This window comes from Anguilla rostrata, chromosome 17, assembly GCF_018555375.3.
Source record: "Anguilla rostrata isolate EN2019 chromosome 17, ASM1855537v3, whole genome shotgun sequence".
Classification (NCBI taxonomy): Eukaryota; Metazoa; Chordata; class Actinopteri; order Anguilliformes; family Anguillidae; genus Anguilla; species Anguilla rostrata.
In genome coordinates, this window is record NC_057949.1 from 10920558 (window position 1) to 10935758 (window position 15201).

The 15201-nt window shown below is 44.3% G+C and overlaps 1 long non-coding RNA gene across 1 annotated transcript in view; it reads right to left on the minus strand.

The window, feature by feature from the left end:
* Positions 1–3135: 3135 nt before the first annotated feature.
* The window catches only part of LOC135243002 (uncharacterized), a 53544-nt gene continuing 41478 nt past the window's right edge, over positions 3136–15201 (minus strand). Inside the window, exon 4 of the long non-coding RNA XR_010326524.1 lies at positions 3136–5584. This is a non-coding gene — a long non-coding RNA (uncharacterized LOC135243002). The remainder of the gene's footprint in view (positions 5585–15201) is intronic.

The window sequence follows — 15201 nt, forward strand, 5'->3', positions numbered from 1 at the left end:
ACAGGAAAGCAATCCAATTATAATGAATTACCATTATACTACACTACATTACCCACCATGTTATTATAACACACCTTGTGCTTTAACTGCTGAGCAGAGGTCACCGTTCTCTCTCTAAAGTGAGTGCACATTACATTCCTGAAGCTGCCATCTCGGTCTGGAAAAGAGCCCAGTGTGTTAGCTCTTACAATATTGATGTGCTACATTTTACAGATTTGGTACTAAAAAAAAAAAAAAACTAGGACAAATAATTGGTTTGGAGGGTCCAGGGTACATTAAATGATATTATATCGGTAAATTTCAGACCCTAAGCGGTGGCAAAGCGTTCGCTGATGAGAGGAGGCCGCTCGGCTGATCTACGCCAGTCATTTTCGCTGTACACACATCCGCTCGTTCGGCACAGGCTCTCCGTCCGGAGTGATTCACGGCGGCATCGCGGCACAAAGTGCAAATAGCCCCGGGGGCGGGCGGCGACGCCGCGGATATAGGGCCGAGCTGATGGGGGACTCAGCCTTGACACGAGCGAATGAAATTAGGTATAAGGTGCGGGGGGGGGGGGATATCGGACTCGGAGCTCTCAGAGCTCTAACGCAGGCGCGAGGAGCCCCGCCCCCTCCCCCGCCCGAACACGTGATAAATCAGGAATGAAAACCGCGTACCGCCGACGATCCGGAAACATCCATAAAAGCGGGAGAGAGTCCAGGCCAGGAATGCGAAAGCCGTGCGATTGGCTGACGGGGACGTGACGTGTAAAATGTGCTGGTGAATTAAACGCTGGCGTTAAAACTCCTCCTTCTGTGGACTGCTTTGAAACTTATGCAGCCCCTTTTAAACTTGAACGCTGATGAGACCGGGTGCAAGAGCATCTCTGCTGAATCGCCCTTTTCTTTGGTTTGTTTTGTTGTTCCGGGAGGATTGCTGTACAAACTACAGGCCTGTTTCAGGCTGCACAGTTGATATTCCTCCTTGGAGGTCTGCATGTCCCATTATCCTCTCTGAGACTGAATTGCTTCCTCCCCCAGACCTGGAGTGCTGAGTCACGTTCTATGTAGCATTACAGTACAGAACATCCATTGCTGTATTACAGTATTGTACCTGGACAGACCCTTTCACGAATGTCCTTAAGGTGCTTCAAACCAGGATGCTTGGGCTTCAATGGCAGGGGGACACCGTACAGAATCTGTGCTGAGTCTCCAGCCCCTGATGAGACTTTGGCAAGATGGCAGGGCCAGGAAGGGTGGTTATCAGCAGGGTTCGGCTCACTGCAGAAATGTCACTGTGGCCCTCAGGGTAACCTGTTTTTGGGTAAAGAGCCAGCGGTCAGCGCGCATTTTGTGTGTTCTGGCACTGTTCTGGAGCTCGGCGACTGGGTTGAGTACGGACACTCTGACATTTTGGGTTCAACAGGAGGCTCTGTGCAATTTTTACTGAGAGCTGAATGTTCCCTACCACTCCCACAATTATTTGACTTTGTACCCTTTGAGGATAAATCTGTCTTAACCAAATTTAACCAGCGTTGTCTTTAATGTTCTCAAAATAGTATACTGTTACAGTCAGGCAAATGTAAGTCTATTTTTTATTGTCAGCTGTGAATCCAGTTCTCTTCATCATTAATAACTTTGGGACTCACACTTGAAGTTTTCTTATAGCTGCATGTAGTATTAGTGTTTTGTGACTCGACAACTAATAAAGTTCAAAACCCGTCTTGTGACTAACAATTTTGCCCAGCAAACCACAGATTCAGGTCAACTCACAACACCCTTATAAAGCAAAAAAAAATAAAAAATTCATTAGTCCAGAGATTCTTGTTTATGCAAAATATGACTTTGAATTACACTCCTCCTTGAATTAAAATCTTTCAATTGCACTGCGGATGTGAGGGCCTGTTACTGATGTGCTCACATCCCTGCTGTTACTTCCAGGTCAGATCTGAGGTCGTAAATATTCAGTGTTTTTCCCTGAATGTTTCTCATGAGCATTTTATGGGACATACTTTAAAGAAAAATAATCTGCATATTTTTTCAGTTTGATGTTGGTGTATTGACAGACTGTGCTGTTCTAGCTTCTGTGAGCCACTCTATACTCCTCCAGGACTTGTAGAGGGGAATATTAATGGAGCCTCCAGACAAACAGCACTCAAGGTCAGGAGTAATTCATTAACCAAGGAGTCACTGAGTTAGAAAATAAATAAGCAAAAGCACCACATACGTCTGATAAGACTGACCACTGAGCTACCTCTGCATACACGCCTCAGATACAGGGGCCACATTTAGAACCTACAGGATACTGTAGACTTGTTACATACAGGGGCCACATTTAGAACCTACAGCACAGACATCTCACACACAGGAGCCACATTTACAGCCTCCAGCATATACATCTGTGATACAGGGGCCACAATAGGACCTACAGCACAGACATCTCAGATACAGGGGCCACATTTAGAGCATACAGTATACTGTAGACATGTTACACACATGAAGCCACTTGTACGGCAGGGCCACAGAGTAATGTAATGTAATGTAATGATTAGGGAACTTGGTTTGGAAACTGAAGAGTTGCGAGTTCAGTTCCCAGGTGGGTCAGTGCAGTTGTAGCCTTAGTTAAATCGCACATACACTCTTAATGCTACAGCATGCAATAACATTCTAGATGATTCTGTGCTTCCCCAACAGTTTGGGGAAGGCCATGTTTCAGTATGACAATGCCCCCAGGCACACAACAAGGCCCATAGAGAAATGGTTGACAAAACAATGTGGAAGAACTTGACTGGCCTGCACAGAGCCCGGACCTCAAGCCCATCCAACACCTTTGGGATCAATTGGAAAGCCAGGAAGAGGCAGGCCTAATCACATCAGTTTCTAACCTCACTAATGCTCTTCTGGATGGAAGCAAATCTCTGCAGCAATGCTCTAACGTCTAGTATAAAGCCTTCCCAGAAGAGTGGTGGTGGTTGTAGCGCAAAGGGTGGACCAACTCCATATAAATACCCATAATTTTGAATGAGATGTTGGATGTCAGGTATCCACATACTCTTGGCCGTGTAGTGTATGTCAGAAACAAACTGTAGACTCAGCTGTGTAAGGATATGTTAATCTGCTAAATACCTGAAATACTCCTTAACGGAGAGCTTGCTGTAGTGCATCTGTAGCATTTTCCCCACAGGGTGGTCCACCGTCTACCCAGCACACACCCCCGAAGGCTGGTATTTACTGAGCAAGACGCTCATTTAGGATTCATCTCATCTGCTATCACACATCCCCAGTATTTTAGAGAAGGAAATAGATGCAACACCACCATATCAATATTTTGTGTAAACTCCTGGGGGAAGGTGTATGTCCATGTGTATGCGTGCGTGTGTGTGTGTGCGCGCGTGCGCCTGTGTGTGCGTGTGCGTGTGTGCCTGTGTGTGCGTGTGTGCATGTGGGGTGAGGGTTATCATTCTAGTAGGAAGCAGTGGAGTTACAATTTAATAATTTACAAGCACAAACAAGCAGTTACATTTAATATTTAATGGCTGTTTTGGCCTGTCTTTCATAGGGGGTGATTAGCAACAGCCACTCTCCCTCTGTTAAATGACAGCGTAATAAGACTCAGCCTTTTAATATGAAAATAAAATGTGAGGTAAAATCATTGGATGAATGATTTGCTGGCCACTTTGTTAAAAGCCTCCTGTCAGTTCCTGGCAGTGCGCTTCAGTGTTGATTAAAATTATGAGTGCATTAACAAGCTCATTGATATGCGCACACCTGCAGTGGGCAGTGATCTATAGGCAGGTTAGGCTTGAACTTGAATTTGAAGCCAAACAGGCCCTATGCTAGTCCAGTTTTGTTAGGCTAGTTTTAAAACATATTTTAAAAGTTCTTTTTACTGCGCACAAAGCACCTGAATACATTTACAAGCTTTTAATTCATTATCAACAAATCAGAACTCTTAAGATCTGCTGAAGCAAAGCTCTTATGCCCCAAAAGGTGAATTATACATGAAGTGGTAAAACATCCTTTCCTGTGTATGTGCCAAAACTATGAAACAGTTTAATACAAGCTGCTTGTTTTCTTGCATAAACGTTTATGATTATAACCATTACTGTGTGCAAATCTCTCATGTTTTTGAGAGATTGTTACAATGATTAAGTTTGTCAGTTTAGGCACAGACCTTTCCTGAGCTGTGGATTTGTAATCTCTGATTGAGGAGAGGATCTAGCGGTGAGTGATATGTTATCTAATGCCTGTACCAAACACAGCTTAATTTTATGCACCACAGTTTTAAAGATATGGTGATATACTCAGCTCAGCTCAAGTAGCTTTAGCATCCATTTAGCTCATATTCTTTCTTCAGCCTGCACTACATTTAAACACATCTGCTGTCGGCCATTTTATATCCTTTGCTTTGTTGTGCTGTGCTTGCAAAAACTGATGTGATGCAACTGAATGAATGATAGTTTCTTTAAACAAACAAACAAATTCTCTCTGTGTGTATACCAAAGGTTCCTACGGGTCTATAAATATGGTGATGAGGTTTTTAGTCCTGCCCCAAAGAGGCTATATTAATGAGCAAGAGTGCAAGCACAACAGGATTTGAGATTCTTGAGTGTTGCTCTTGGAGTAGGCCTGCATTCATAAAGTATCTCGGAGTAGGAGTGCTGAACTTGGATCAGCTTTCCCTCGTCCATATCCTAACCTTATCCAATATAAGCTAAAAGCTAAACTGATCTTAAATCAGCCAATCTACTCTAAATAATCGAAATAATTTCTTAAAACTGGCCATGGTGGTTTCAGCAGGGGGGGTTGGAGTCCTAGTAGCTTCTGTGTTTGGCTCTGGCAAACAAGCCAAGGTCAAACTCTGGCACACCATAAAACCACTCTGACCGTTGTGTTGTTGTGTCCTTTTTCTCCAATTTCTGCTAAGAAAAAAAGGTTGACAGTAAATGTTTCCACCATCTGATGCAGAGCTGAACTGTCAATGGCACTAAGCCGGTCACACAGGTAGGGGATGTGCATTCTGGACAAGGGTCTGAAACACTGGCTCTTCAGAGGACTGCCACATGAGAAATTCCACCATAAAATGATCTGTCTCCAATAATGTAGTCACAAAATGTATAACTTATGACATAAATCTTCTAGATAGCCATGTCCTGTGTTGAATCCCATCACCAGGGCAGCCATAACCACTCTGAACATTATGTAGTGAAACATCAAAGCTCAATCAAAGAGGAGAGGGAGAAGTAGCGCAAAGCTAAAAAAAAAAAAAAAAGTGGCAGTGCTCATGAAAAAACTCGGAAGTTCCAGTAATGTATTAGTCCATTGCAGCGTACTTCAAGCCCTGTACATGGCAAGATATCTGCACAACCCCAAGCTGGAAAAATAAGGGTTTTTAAACCTTCAGTGCAAGGATGAATAAAATACAATAACATGAAATTAAAGTGGATATCTGATTGCACACTTAACTCAAATCACATGGTTTCTTGAACTGGTTGCTGATTTTCCAGCTGAGATCAGGGCTGAGAGCCTCTGCATTAGACCATGGATCAGCTCAGCTCCCAGGGAAGGGCCGGGGGAGAGGAAGGGGGCGATGCAATCTGAATCTGCAGGGAGGAGAAATTGGATCAGCGGGTTTTTACGATACCGATCACCTCGGTACTGAGACAAGGCGGGAACTTGCTTCCAAATTCGTACGACAGGCAAACCTATCCCCAGGGGGACGGGCCTCGTTTCCAGAGCTCTCCTTGTTACTGTGAAATATTTAGAGCTGCTGCATGGCAGCAAGCCGGCCCCAGCCTCGGAGAGACTTCCACCAGCTCCCGTTAGCGACAGACGCGCGTTGCTAACACTTAACTCAGCTCAGCTCAACTTCACTGTGTCACGCAGGCATTGTTTAACAGTGTGTTAGCAGCTTTTCACACCTTTTTTCCTAAAGAATCTGTGTCACATTTTAAATGACATCAGTGGTAGCGGTAATGCAGGATTCTGCTATTTTTATAGTGAAAAATTGCTCAAACGGAGGAAAAAATTACACTGCATTCTCTAAACGCAGATTTTACTAGGTCTTTTTTTAAAGATTACAATAGGCAACGACCCAGACTTGAAATACAACAAGATAAATGCTCCTGTGTCTTTGAGCCAATCATCTTTCAGTGTCTGACATTTGTGTTGTTTTTTCTTCATAATATGTACAGTCATTGGTAGCATTGCCAGATTCAAAAAGAAAGCAATTTGAAAAGTTGGACATGAGATATCATGCTCTGGCTAGCTTGCTCAACATGAGTAAATTAAAACAGAAGTCACTCCAAGGGTTTCTTAATATTATTAGCCTGTGTGACAAAAATGTATCCTGCTTCTGTTACAAAATAAAATTTTGTAACCGAAGAGATAGAGAGAGAGAGAGACTGACAGACAGAGAGTCTATGTGTGAATGTCAGTACAATGTGTTAAAGTGCAGAGGTCTGCTGCTATGCTAGGGCTCAGAGCACCACTGGGACAATCATGCAGAGCCCAGAACACTGTAAGGTCAAGGTGAGGGCAATAATTGGGCTGTACCCGTGCAACAAATAATATGCCAACTCACAATAAATGTATGTCATTCATTCATTCATTCAATTATGAATGACATACATTTATTGTGAGTTGGCATATTATGGCAAAAACAGTCATTTTGATCAAAATGCAAGTGAATTAGAGTAAAACGCAGATTTTTAAATGTCCTCCATTCCAGTAACGCAGCATTCCATGGCCTAGCGTGATCACTGGCATGAATGCGATACACCATTGGTACTGTAGTTATGTGTAAGTGGGTTGATAGCAGCTTGTGTTGCAGAATAATTTTGATGTTAACTCATTTGTGTCCTATTGCTCCCTACAGACTGAAATTTGTCAGGATATTCACACGGTCATCACGTTTTCCAAACTGCAAACGTTTCTTTACTCCTGGAAAAACTTGGTGTACTTCCAGGCTGGGACAGGCGTGAAGTACAGAAGCAGGACACGGTGTTGCACGGGTACAGCCCAATTATTGCCCTCACCTTGACCTTACAGTGTTCTGGGCGCTGCATGATTGTCCCAGTGGTGTTCTGAGCCCTAGCATAGCAGCAGACCTCTGCACTTTAACACATTGTACTGATATTCACACATAGACTCTCTGTCTGTCGGTCTCTCTCTCTCTCTATCTGTCTCTCTGTCTCTATCTCTCTATCTCTCTGTCTGTCTGTCTGTCTGTCTCTCTCTATATATATATCTCTCTCTGTTTGTCTGTCTGTCTGTCTCTCTCTCTGTGTCTGTCTGTCTGTCTCTCTCTCTCTGTCTCTCTCTGTCTGTCTGTCTCTCTCTCTCTATCTGTCTGTCTGTCTGTCTGTCTGTCTGTCTCTCTCTCTCTATCTTTCTCTCTCTGTCTGTCGGTCTCTCTCTCTCTATCTCTCTGTCTGTCTCTCTCTCTATCTCTCTCTCTGTCTGTCTGTCTGTCTCCTCCTCTCTGTTGGCATTGAGGGTGCAGTGTTATACTGTGGAGGGCCAAGCCCTCCTGTGTCCCAGCCTGTGACAGCGTGGGTGAGTGAGCAGCCTGAGCCTGGAGTGAGCTTAGGGGAAAAACCGCCTCTGTTTCTCATTACCGCAAACTGCCTGTGAAAGCCCTCGCTTGGCAGAGGCAGCGGTCAGCTGACCATTCAGAATGCATGTACTGTAAGATGGAGAGCTAACAGGGGAACAGGGGGCTGGATAGCGGGGGCAGGGGCAGGGGCGGGGGCGGGGGGGGGGGTTTCTGTCCATACAGGCCGAAGAACCCTGCTGTTGTGAAGCCAATAAACTCATTCTGCAGTCAACGCAGAAATAATCATACATGCACTGCTATTCTACACTGGATTAACTGATAATTACGCAGGAATTATGAAAGTGTGTGTACGTGTGTGAGTGTGTGTGTGTGTGTGTGTGTGTGTGTGTGCATGTGTATATAAGGGTTCAATGATGACATTCACAGCACTCGACTCAAAGACATAGAATCCCCCCCCCCAGTGTGATTGTGGACTGTGTAAATTGTTTTTATTTCAGGTTACAGTTTCTACCAATTTCTACCAGTTTCTAAAAAAAAAAAACCAAAGACCACAAGTGCCTGCACGCCCCACACCTGTGGAAGGGTGTTGTGTTGTGGGCAATCTGGCGCAAATAGACCGCGTTTGGGAATGCGCTGACGACTACAGGGATCAGCGTGTGGATGCAACGCTGTGGGGAAGATTTATTCGCAGATTACTTACAGGAGGAAACGCACACCGCACAGTCGCTCATTAAGGAATTCTGAAATCCGGCCAGATATGCTGACAGGCTGATTAAATACAAGCAACATCTGCCGGGCTTTCGCTAATGCTACGCGTCACACAAACCTCATAACACGGTGCTGGCACCAGCCCAAAGAATTCAAGCGCTTTCTCTTTCCTCGCATAAATATCATAATGCATTTTCCAAGCATAACAGAGAAATGACAGTTGCTATGGGGATGCTTCTGTTTACGTGCAGATCTTTTCACTCAGCAGTGGTCAATCTAAAGGTAGTCGCACTTTTGAATATTATCTTAAAGGAGTAGAGGGTTGTGTGTCAGGGATGCAGACCTTTGTTGAAATTCAGGCCTTTGAATCCAAAATATGTCACACGTACAAGTAGCTAAACGGGGGTTGGTGGTAAGTACATAACATATACATCCTAGCTATGCTCACTAATCAACAAAATAAATTTCCTCGACTTTTGACATCAATGAAAAAGCACACGCTACTCAACTCTGCAGTCATTGACCAAGAACAGAGGACAAATATTTGAAGTCAATATTTCAAGCTTCATGTAGAAATCTGACCAATGTTACAATATTGCCATTTAATTTCCATCAAGCAAAAGTTAACCAGCCAAGGCCTGAAGTACCGTAGATTGCTAATCCTACATTCAAGAAGAAAAAAAAAAAACATAGTGAAAAGTGCCAGGGTGGGGGGTCCCTAAGTGGCATTTCACAGGGCAGTTATATTATAAATGGGTAGACAGTGAGGCGGTTTTTGCAATCTCGGAATTGAACAAAAATAAAATGGGCAAAATCAAGTATTTACTTAAGAACACAAAAAGTTCTCTCTTTCTCCCTCTCTCTTGCACACACACACTCGCACACACAAACACACACACAGAGGCAATTGCATGCAGGCACGCACACAATAATCTGCATCTCAAATGATGTGTCCTGCCTCCTCTCTCTTCGTCTGGGGGCAGATGAGTCAGCTCTGTGACCTAATCGCCTCCTGCAGCTCTCACACAGAGCTAAATACTCCCTTCTGCAGGAAAATGCTCCCCCCCCCCCCGCAGGCTGTTCCCTGAGCCAGGGTCATCACAGGTCACTGTGCCATCATCCTTCAGCGGTTAAACGCGTCTGAGATGTCCTGACACTTCCTACAAACAGCAAGCTATCTGAATTTGAACTTCAGGAACGTGCTCGTTTGGAAATGCCAAGAAAATGTGTGTACAAGAGCAAGAAAACTTTTTTTTAAAATACAGCCACCCCCAGGCCCACTCTCACACCCCTAAACCTACTGTCTCAATACATAGCAAACTGAAACTAATTCTGGGGCAAAAAGTATTTCCAAGACAATACAAAAATAATGTTGTTGAAAGGCCCAGATCTGGTGATCAACATCTTTATAAATATCACAATAAATTCCACGTGGGATAAGCACATATTTAAATACTAAAGCACTCATTTAAGTTGCCCATTGAAGACACACAGTGTGACCCAGGAGTGCAAACGGTAGGTTATCCATTAGCTACCCAGGGAGTGGGTATCATCGGACTCACTCGCTCTCCCACCCCCTACGGGCAGACACATCCGCCACAGGAGACTGAGAACCGTTTCCCCGGCCACCTGCGAGAGACGACAGCCGCGCTTCACGCGCGCCGCACCGCCCGCCTCAATGTCACCGCTCGTTTTCCTCGCGGGAGGGAGAACGGCGGCGACGTCGCGGGGGAAGAACCGAACGCCGGACATCTGGAGAACGCGCTCGATAGCCCTTAGCCGCACGTTTCAAACGAGTTGAAATTTTTAAATGCGCGAGAAATGAGATTCATTCATGCGGCAAAGTAATGAGATACAAGCAGTAAAGACTAACTAACCGTTATTTTGAACGGAAACGGGGAGGAAACCGGAGTTCCTGGAGGACACCCATGAATGTAACCCACGAATGTAATGAACGCATTCAGTCTGAAACGCGGCATGTGCGGTTTCTGTAACTTATTAAAGGAAGCAGCGTGCATTGGAAAGAAATACCTAAGTGATGATATTTCTTTCCAACACTCACTGCTTTGTGTTGAGGTGCCTGACAGCCTTAAGTTTCCCAGAGTACTTCAGCTCGAAGGATATGGTCAGCATCGTCTTCATCTTCATCCTCCCCCATTAAAACTTTCACACACCTTAATCAATTACACTTTCACAGCATGTGCAAGAGGCCTCCCATGATAATAGATTAAAATTGCACATGAAAGACTACAGACATTTTTTATTTTATCAGTCTCCCAAACGTGATAATGCCCTTGATTAAAAGTTGACAGTTGCACAGAATGCTAGATCTGCGCAATCAGTGCCATTGTTCAGATTTTATTTATTTTTTTTACGAAGAAGATTTTGTGTGCATGATGAACAGTGGACGTTTGAAGCCCCGCTTTCTCTCCTGAAGCGCCGATCGCATTGTTCCACGGCTCAAAAGAGCCCGGCGCCCGGAACGACGGCAGGCCCAGGGGAAGCGGGATTATGTCCACGGCCCGGCCAGCGGACTGACGGGAGAGGAGCACCCGAGTCGCGGCTAACGGCCGCCGGCGCGCCCCCGCGTCTCTCGCGCGGCGGTAACCGATTTCCTCTGTGCGACGCGGGCTGACGTCCTGTCCAGGGGAAGCCCGACCTTCGGAGCACCGGACGCTTAGCGCGGCTAATTCCGCCGCCGTTAGCGAACGCCCGCCCGCGCCGCCTGAGCGCTAATAACGGGCTGTCCGCGCGGGCGGCCAAACGAGGCGGAAAAGACAGCGCCGCGCGGATTGTTCTCTGCGAGCTGAGACGCTTCTTAATTAGCTTCTTTTTTAAAAAAGTACATTCGGACCGACGCGGAAATATAGAGAAACTGACATAGTCTCAGTCACCACAGATTCACAGGCAATAGCCTCTGTGGTATCGCTCAGTTCTTCCACATTGACATTAAATAGAGGATAAAGGACTTTGTCTTTCCTGTCGGGGCGGGTTGGACTCACATCAGTCAGGGTTCCTCAGGCTCCGGCTGTATCAGTGCCCTTTAGCGGCTCACCCGCCAGACATCACCGGGTTAGCACTGCTCAACAGTGAGAGATACATCTCACCCGCCATGGAGATCAGGGGTATGAGGCTTAAGACGGAACAAGGTCCGCTGGAGGGGTTTTTTTTATTATATTTCGGGGTTATTTCTGTTAAATTAGGTGTCAAAAGTATGACAAAGTGTCTTAACACAAAAGAGAGGTGATTTGTCAATCTCAGCATGACAGAGACATCTTGCCATTTTCTTTTAAAAAATGAAAAAAAAAATATTGAAACTGAATTTCCTCCTTTAATGTACTCAGCAATTCTGAACAGGCAACAGATGAAACTTTCTTGACATGGAATTAGTTTGCCTTTAATTGTGCTGTAATGATGTTCATGGAAAAACAAAGACCAGAAAGTAGTGAGATCAGAATGATAAGTGCCAAAAAAGATTTAAAAAATAAAATAAAAACTCGATTTCCCACTATGCACTTGACTATATCATACTTCCCCATAACTGCTAGATCATGGTCAGCAGTTCTGATTCTGCAGCATTGTCAAGAGCCTCCCTAATCACTATCCCCAGCTTCCTGCAGCATGGAATGATGAATCATTACCAGTGATAAACAGTGAGCGGGGTGTTGTTTCCATGGAGACATGGGTGCTAATTGAAAGCCTGCCAGCACTGATACCACCACCTGCTGTCACAAGGCACCAGTTCTGTGGCCAGAAGGGGGGAGTCGCCACCCATGTGTCAAATTAGCTCTCCAGTGCCCGTGTCAGTTATGTAATTACTTACTACTTTTTGTCTGGATGGGAAGTGCTATGGATATTTTACGTTTTAATAAATTTTTAAAAATGGCGTTCTAATTGTATATATTAAACAGCAGACAGCACAAGCAAACATCAGGTGCTCTTCTCCACAGTGCAGCCTGCCTGCTGCTGCTTGCTTCCACTCAACAACTGCAAGGGATACTAAAGAGGAACCAGAAAACCAGGAGGAACTGCACTACCATTAACAGTCAACAGGGACAGCTGATGTTGCTAGTATTCACACAATTCAAATACAATGGGACAAGCCCCATAAAATTACTTGTGTTAGACAAAAGTGAAATATCCCTTTAAACATGCGTTCAACAACCTAATTAAGAGCCTGTTCATTTCCCTCAGTCCAGAATTTAATCAGTTAAAAATTTTTGTTGCCTCCTCTTATTGTTGTTTACCATATAGCACCATGCAAACGTGGGACTTTTATCTTAGTAGCATACATAGCTATTTCTGACATAATGTGGCTTAAGAGGGTAAATAATCCCTCAAAGCATGAAAAGAACCTAATTAAGAAAAATGAGTGTGTTAAAATTCTGGGACTGCAATTGTGGTTGGAACAGAAAACAGCATACGCAGAGGGTCCCCAGGACCGAGTCTGAATGCCACTGGGCTGAAGCTATGTCTGATTATAATTTTAAAAATGGATAAAGGGTGAACAAGACCATTTCTTCAAGCTTGAACATTCTCTCTCACAAGGACAGATTCTCCCTCATGCATACACACACACAAATACACACACACATTTATGTCATCTTGCCCAGAGATGACACTGCCCAGTGATGACACTTTTGCTGAGCCTAGAACCATTATTTCTGGGCTGACTGGAGTTTAATTTGGAGCATAACAAGTTTTCTGGCACATCAGACAAGTGTAATTAAGTGCCCTTTAGCACTGAGATATCTAGCGTGTCTCTGATGCGGACCCATGAGGCATAATGTCCGCTGATCTCAATCCAAACTGACATGGAGATGAGCACCCCCTACAGAATCAGACCAGGAAAAACAGGCCCTTAAACTTGCGAGCAGCCTCCTGGATGCCACGCCACAGCCTGCTGTCACACGTCAATGACCTGTCGCTGTGCTTTGTGGTTCTTTTATCATTCAGGAGACTTGAGACTCCAGCTAACAACACTGATTGGTTGGCTTGGAGCAGTACTTGAAAAAGCTAAACTGTGATTGGCCTACTTGCTCAAAGAAATAGGCTGTGATTGCCATTTTGTTTGTATGCACAAAGTAGTATGCACTCAGTAGTATGTACAAAGTAGCAGCTACTACGTAGTATGTACTAAGAAGCATTTCCTACGTAGTATGTTCTCAGTAGTATGCACTATGCAGTAAGTACTAAGTAGTGTGTGCTATGTAGTATGTACTAGGTAGTATGTACCAAGTAGTGTGTGCTATGTAGTGTGTGCTAAGTAATAGGCCAGCACTGTAGAAAAAGAAATGTACTTTAAATTACCACATTCTGTTCAGATTGTACGATGAATAAACACAGGCCAAGTGTTATAATGGCCACTGAAATAATTTAGGAAACATTGGGGTAGCTTTGTATTGGAATAGAGCTTGTTTAATTTGTGTGAGCCTCTAGTGTTAAAGGAAACTCTCGGCTAGCTTTCTAATTGAGAAACTTGGTGCTGACATCCGAGCAAATCCCAATAAAGGGATGGGAAAATGGATCCAAATCCAAATAATACTGCTCAAATTCGGAAGGAGAAAATATTCAGAGAGAATGTATTATGCGAATATGGTATTTGTATATGGCACCATCCCTAATGTACAGTGTGCTTGCACTGTTCGTATGAATCCCTCGCCGTTTCTTATCTTTTTAATTCAGTGTAGGCTGGGCAGTGAAACCTAAAACAGACAGCTGGACAGCAATCATATTCTTTTATTGGTGGTCTCTGCTAAATAGCTGGCCGGCTGCTCTAAGTGGATAGTGTTGGTCAGCTAATACAGGCAGTGACTGATGAGAATGGCCTCCTCCCCCCAATCTCTCCCTCTCTCCTCTCTCTCTCTGTGTGGAGTGTAATTAGAGCAGCCTTTTGTGTGCAGAGGACTGGGGTTATTGTGGCAGTTGCACGCTTCCCTCTAATCGCTACTCACAGGCAGACACTGCACAGTTCTGTTGTGGTTTTGGAGAGGGGAGCGGTAGCCTCCACACAGAATGACCTTTACACTCACTGCGTTAAAGTACCACAGCTTTCTGTCCTCATTCACTCACTGAATGCTCCTTAAAGTGTTGCTCTGTCTTTACTCACTTCACACAGTCAAAATATGTCTACTTTCTTCTAAGGAAACAGAATATATTGGAAATAAAAAAATAAAAACACCGTCAAGATACTAGCCCACTTCAAAATATATGGACAAAAAATCTAATTAATGGCACTGTCAGATTTTAAAATAAATATTTATAACACATATACTGCTAATATTTTTAAAGTTAAAATTTCCAAAGAAGCCCAATTCGTGTATGGTATATAGCAGTATATTCCATTTCTTTAAGGTTTAGAGCTCCAGGTATAACTGTTGTGCCTCGTTCCAAAGAATCCTGATTGACTGTGAGCGCTGGATGCCTGGAGAGAGGAGAAATACAGCGGAGGTTCAGAGTTAGCACTGGCGCTTAAATTCCCCCAGGACTGCGGCTGCCCGCCCTTTCTGCGGTTTTCTCGCTTCGACCAAGCAGACACATCATGATTTGGTGGTTAGCTAATATTCACCGCTGCAGTCAGAGGTGCCCATTATTTATAATCAGCTCTGTGACTGAGCCAAGCACATTGTCTCATAAAACACCATCTCCTTATTATTATATTTATTACTAGATCATAATCAGGTTGGCAATCAATTTATTGTTTATTGTTCATAATTTGAATGAACGCAACACATGAAATGTATTCCCACTGCATAAGAATGTGGGTTAGACTGTACTGTGCCTGGTCACATTTGAGGTCATGTTGCATTTTATCACACGAGCGAGCATCAAGATTTCATTCGCGCCGGAACTGACATCGTTTCCTTTTTTTAATCGAAGTGCTTTGACTTGCAGAATGGTGACTGCCGGTGAAGGGAATTAAACGGCGGAGTGGGACGGGAGGTTTCCACGGCG